Below are 6980 nucleotides of genomic sequence, written 5' to 3'. Positions count from 1 at the left end.
TTGGTCTACAAAAACTTGTATGCGTTGTATATTTGTATATTAAAAGTGCTAAAGATTGTTTATTCATGCCAGTCTGGAAGAATACATCCAATTAATCATTCCAAATGTACTTTAATCGTCAACAATCGGCCATTGGATGCGACTACATGTGCCTTATATGTCAGAATACTTGATGTTTATAAATATAAATGCAAAAATCCACAGCAATGTTGTTGGTTGTCATTTTCCTTCCTGCAAAGGGAAATTATTTTGATACACTCACACACAAATTTCTGATTTACTGAGTGCCGTAATTTGCTTTCAAACTGCATTTCAACTTATCTGAAGAAAAACAACATACCAGTTAAACACAAAAAGTGAGGATGTAAGTGTTTAAAAATAAATAAATCTTATATTGTTGGAAAGCGTGTTTATTTCCATTGTACATGGTGCCATATTTTTAAGGGAACTACATTTGATGGACAAGTAACATAGAGGGTTTTAACCTCTGCATTTAACATATTTGTAAGTTATGAAGACACACTCAAACAATTCTCAAAAGTTCTCGGTTCTGCTTAAATGGACGTCAGTCAGGAAAACAAACCAAAAGGTTTTCATAAAAATGTCTTCTCTAACAGCAGTTGCTTCCTAATACTGAGAAATTGTGCTTAACCTGTTAAATAACGATGTATAAATGTAACTTTTGCCAGTCCAAATGGTGGCAGCATAAATCCAATTTTAACTAAACTAACTTTTCATTTTGTATGATGACATGAATGCAATAAAATGATCTTTTTTCCATTTACAGAGTATTAAATGAAGGGTGGTGTCTGTGAAAGGGCACTTAGGGTTATCTGACCAGGCTGACCGCATCTCTGATAAAGTTGGAATCTAGTACACTGGGAATTAAAGTTTGATATTTATATTGGCTCTCAAGCAATTTCTATCTGATCAAGACTTCAGTTGATAGAGTCTGACTCCGTGAACTCAGTGTAGTAATAGTTGGAGCTCAAGACACGCACACATTAAGTTTGTTTGACAGCAATGTTCCCGACCAGCAAATTTAATTCGCTCTGTGTTCACAAGCTTGGTTTCTTATTAATTTGTGGGAAGCTGAAGCAGAGATTGGCAGTTTTTCTGTCTTAGTAGCATGTTTACATAAAAAGAGCACAGACAAAATGTGAACTGGTTACGTTTTGGTGGAAATCCAGATCTTGCAAATCCATCGTGGAAGAATCGCTTCCAGAAAACCATCTTTTGCAAATTGATTTTACGTTATCAAGTTATTTCTATTCTGCTTCATTTCTGAACATACATGTTTTGGTTTATAGGTTTTTGAGCGCTGATGGTAGAATATGAATGCACAAACACTCTCATCTAGTCCTGAAGCCAAAATCCTAAACTCTGTGTATGGAGAATCAGTGGTGAGCCCTATGCTTCCTACATGCAGGTGACAGCTGGCCTCTCTAGGCAAACACAGCATCAAAGCCAGAATGCATGAACTGCTTATTCTGCAGAAGGCTACTTGCTATTTTTAATCTCTGACATAAAATAGAGGAGAGGAAAAGAATTCAAGCTTTGGATCCATGGTGCATACCCAGTGTTGGCCTCAAGCCAGACAGCTGATTTGGCCAATAGTGCCATGCTTTTTTTTTATTAATTTCTTTATTTATTTATTCATTCCAAATTTAAGTTTGTGAAGCAAATGGAAACTGAACAAATGATAGCAGCTTGCCACTGAGTTGAAGTAATTAGTCTATTTTTGATTATATACATGCATATGAATGGCTTAAGGAAATTAGTTAGCTTTCCATGTGAAACAACGGTTTTAAAAATGCATTAGTCGCCCATGCTGTATTATTTATGGGGAGATGTGATAGTTTATTAGAACCATATATGGTGCCCTTTGTGATCTGGCTAACATGTGACATAGATTGAAGCTGACAGTATTTTTGTCTTTCTTTATATCTGCCATGATGCACAAATTCAGCCAGTTTAAGAATATTTAAACAAACTTATTAAAGTCCCAAACATATGTCTCAAATATGTCTGTATGGCATGGTTTTTTTGGGGTTTTTTTTACCAACAGGTCCAACGAAATTGCAGGCACTTATAGCATAAGGTCATTTGGAAGTTGACATCTTTACACAGTCTTAACATTGACATCGGTGTTGGTTCCAGTATTCCAGAAAGCTGACTTATACGGGAAGGAAGACACGGAAAGTATCAGGTGCTGCTGATGAAGAGAAAATAGTCTGGAAGTGTGTTGCTTGTTTGCTTAAAATTGGAGTTAAACTCACGTAACCCACAATATTATCCTTGTTTAAGATTCAGGAGAGGCATTGGTTCTATCACTATGACCCAACAGGATTTCATTGTCTGGGCTTTGGTTTTGTCACACAGCTGACAGATACAAGCTGCCTCTAGAGAGCAAAAGTAAATTGCAGAGAGCTGCTGCAGCCAATCATCACCACTATAGATAAAATGAGCCTACAGTACCAGCAAAAAGCCTGTGCCAAAAATTTATGTTAGCCCCATATCTGTGACAGCGACACTCCCCAATGGAGAAGAAGGAGATAATATAAGCAAAGCAAAGTGTTGATTGGCCCCTCGGTGCCCAAATCACTCTGCTGTGTGTTTGCTTTTGCTATTTGTTTCTGAAAGTGATATCAAGGGAAGAATCATTTGTATGTTTGTGCAAGATGTCAGTGTGATGACTTAGGCTTTGTACTTACAGCTCTGATGACTTATTTGCATAAGCTCATCATGGACATGAATTTCATAGTGGTATTAGATGTTAAATTCCTTTTATAGGTCTTCCTTTGTGGGCCAGTTTGATTGTACACCATCCTTTTTGTGGAAATAAAATTTGCAAAAATATATTAAGGGTTTCTTGAAATAAACACATGGCAGAGATTATCCATACATCCACTCAAATTCATATTGCAATGGTGCTGAAAGTTGCCAAATGTCGTTTGATAATGTAAATAATTATACTTATCTAGTGCTGGTTGCTTGACAGCACATGCTTGATTTCCCAACAACAATTAAAAACAAGTGCAAGAAGCCTCTTAGTGTATTTAGGAAGGAAGATAGAAGTTGTCAAGACTGGTAGAAAAGTCAAACTATCCCACTCAGCTTAAAAAAATCACTTTGGTGTTAAGGATCAACCTAAGGCAAGAAGACCCTGCCATTCATTTCAAGCTGTTGAAACTTCAGTATACCAGTCTAATGAGTGTTACATCTGCATAGACAAAAAGCTTTAAGCACTGTGACCTCACAGGAAGAAGGTTGCTGGTTTGAGCCTCAGCTGGAGGAAGTCTGAACAGTGGCTTTTTCCATGTGGGGTTTGTATGTTCTCCCCATGTAAGTGTGGGCTTTCTCCAAGTACTTCAGCTTCCTCCCACTTTCCAGAGAGATGAATGTTTGGTAAATTTTTTATTCTAAATTGTGCGTGTGTGTGAATGGTTGTTTGTCTCTGTGTTGTCACTGTAATGGACTGGCCATCTGTCTAGGGTGTACCCTGCATCTTGCCCAAGATGGGATTGGCTCCAGCTTCTCGGCTACCGTTAATTGGATGAAGTGGTTAAGAAAACTGATAGTAAATCTAACTTAGCAACTTGAGTAAAGTCCCTTTTACTACTGTTTCAAGCTGGTGGTTTATAAAAGCTTGTTTATTTCTTTACCTACAAAAGTCTGGCTAAGGAACTCTAGCTTTACAGGAAGCTGATTTTGCCGTTACATTTATAGATGAGGAACAGGTACATATTACAAAGAATGTCTCAGATGATTCATGCTAGATTAATAAAAGGAAAGATTATCAACAGAATGCAGTGGATACCATATAAGCTGACTCAACTAAAGCTTAAAAGTAACCCAGTTGTGCCAGAGTTGGGGGGGTGTTTTGTGGTGCTGCATCAAAGCACAGGACTTCTGATCTTAAGCCCCTAACTGCATTCAGAGAATAATTGGCAATTTTTTTTTTTTTTAAACTTTTTCTTTTATATTTATTTATTTATTTATTTTTGCTGGGAAACCCTTCCTTTTTGAAAAACACACTTCTCCTGTATAAATAGCAAATTGGCTCAGACTGCTATCATACTGGCTGGAAGACTTTTTCAACAATGGAGGTCACCTCATGCACCATCAATCACTGACTGGCACAACATCCTAGCTGGAGTTGCAGCATATGAACGGGTCTCCTTCACCCAGATGGGAAGGTTGGAATGATACTATTTAAAATTAGAAAGATTAATTTATTAGATTACTTGCTGATAAAGACAAACATGCAGTCCAGTCCACCTCCCACAGAAAGACCTAGGAGTCAAGAAGGTCCTAATTATAAAAAACAGGCGTGCAGCTAACCACATGCAGATAATATGGTTGTAAATATCTAGTCATGTGAAAGCAAAGCAAGATACAGAGGTCACAATGACCAGAGATTTTTTGTTGTATTTATTTGTTTTGGTTTTTTTTTGTTTGGTAGCTGCATGAACATGGTAGTCAATCTGTTACACTGTGAAGCATGGTGCTGGTAATGTCATCACCTCGGACTGCTTTACTAGAAGCAAAACTGAAAGACTGAACTCTCAATGGTTGTATTAATTAAAACTTACCACTGATGTCTTAAGCATCCTTAATCAACTGGATATCTCAACATGACAGTGAACCCTGAAAAAAGGTCAAAATTGGTTGTGGAAGAGACTTTCCACAGTCTGTTTTTAAAAATATGTTAGAACATCATAGTGTTACCTGTTCCCACTCTGAAAGACTCAAAACAGGAGTCACTAGCCAGGTCATGGTAATGCCCATCAGGTTTAATAATGTACAATAACCAGTGGGTTGCTTGATATAGGAGACTTTGACAGTCAACATCCCTGAGGTAGGAGAGACGTGAGTACTGTGAATGAACACTTTCCAAGCCAAACACTTAGCAGAGGTAATTACCTTCCCAGCCAAGATCTCCCTACAAATAACGATCAATGCCCTCATAATCTATGCACTATTCTCTTAACTTGCTTTTCATGCTTACCTGCATTTTATATCGTGTAGTACTTCAGAGACACTCAGAGATGTGTCGGCTTTCTCCCTGGGCAATGTAATTTGAGCAGAACAACTTTCTGCTCTGCTGCTAACATGACTGCTAATATCTGAGATAATAGAAGAAAGAAGTATGCCATCTTACTCCTGACAGAGTTAATTGAACTCAACAATGTAAAATGCATGATTGCACCATTTGCATCTGTATTGTTTGAGTTACGGTGTGCATATTTTATTTACTTGGGTAAGGTTATCAAACTGTGTCAACCTCATATCACTACCAAACATAAAGGCTGTGGACTGTCTAAGGCAACATGACACAGAGGGACATTTTCATTTTTTGCATGAATTAAGAAGTTAAGTTACTGGTTGTAGCTTCTACTGGACACATATTGACAGTAAATCAAGAAATGGTGTCATTCATTCTGAAAAATATATTTATAGAGAAAATCAAAACTGCTGTATCCCTTAGAAGTTCAGCAAATAGCTTCAGTAAAAAATAGTAGAAATATTGGAAGTGCTTCTTTTTAATGAACGTCCTGTGTTGATGCCTCTGGTTCTGTGGTCCCTGTGACCTACCTCAGTGGTTTCTGTATTTCCTGGTGCTCAAAACCAAACCTGACTGCAGCAACAGCAACTCCCACAGCCCCTGCTGTGAAGTGAGGCAGCCAAACTTGCAAGATGCTGTGGAGCAAGAGCTTGCGGACAGCCGATAAGCAGAGATGCCACGCTGGGGGTCAGCACATAGCCCAACCATACAGTCAGATCTCCATTAAGATAGGAGATGGTGGGCCAGTGTGATAAGAGCTGACAGGACGGAGTGATGCGATATCAGTGATGGGACACCAGCCGCAAATGCCACAGTCCATAATCAGCAGGAGAATCAGGGATGAATTGCACTTGTTCTTCGCATCCGTATATTTTTATTAACTGTGTTGAGTAAAATTTCTCAATATACTGTCAGTTGCAGCAAAGAATCAAACTTTGAAGAAACTTGGGTCTTCAAGCTTCTCTTATATCCATATACTGCAAGTGTCTCTGTAGTGAATTACTGAGAACTATTTCAGGCTTTCAATTTGAAAACATTCAATTGTGTTACAAGTTCAGACTCAACTGCATAAAACTACCTTTTTTCCCATCAGTCTACATTAAATGATCTGTAATGACAAATGAAACTATATTGTTAAAGCAAAGTTTAGAAAGACACTGATGTCAGGCTTAACAATACCTACTGTATTTAAGGAGGAACAAAAAAGCTTCTAGAATACTGTAGTACTGTAGTACTACTGCAGTAAACCACACAGGGAGATCATTTAAAGTATGTACAAGCTTTAAATCCTTGGGTTTTTTCTGGAGCACTCTGATCTCAGTAATTGGGAAACGGAGGTCATTTTGAAGCACCTCAACCAGACTTGGCCATCTAATCAAATTAAGAAACTAACCCAGCTATCTTGGCAGCAGTCCATCAGTCAGGACTTTCAAGGACTAGACACAACAAGATGCTAAGATGAGAAGAAATATAACTGCTCTGAGGTTATCAGACATCTTTAGAGGACTCTGTGTGCATGATAATATTACACACACACACACACACACACACACACACACACACACACACATATATATATATATATATATATATATATATATATATATATATATATATATATATATATATATATATATACACACATTTATAAACATTTCACAACATCTGCTCAATAACATCCATTCAAACATACAAACACATTGTGATTCTGGCATTAATGTATAGTTTCACTCAGTCAATAATGGTCAGGTTGATGAGCAGCATCTTGTTTTTTCAAGATATTAATCATTTTGTGGTTGTAATCTGCTGATTTCTCATTGCTGAACACAGACTGAATCAAACAAAGTGTGACAGTGTCTCAGAGCATCAGGTAAAAACAATGCTGGAGTGGCTTCAGAGCCAATTTCTTGAG

The sequence above is a fragment of the Telmatherina bonti genome (genome assembly GCF_933228915.1).
Source record: "Telmatherina bonti genome assembly, chromosome: 18".
Taxonomy (NCBI): Eukaryota; Metazoa; Chordata; class Actinopteri; order Atheriniformes; family Telmatherinidae; genus Telmatherina; species Telmatherina bonti.
Note: the sequence above shows the minus strand (reverse complement) of the source record.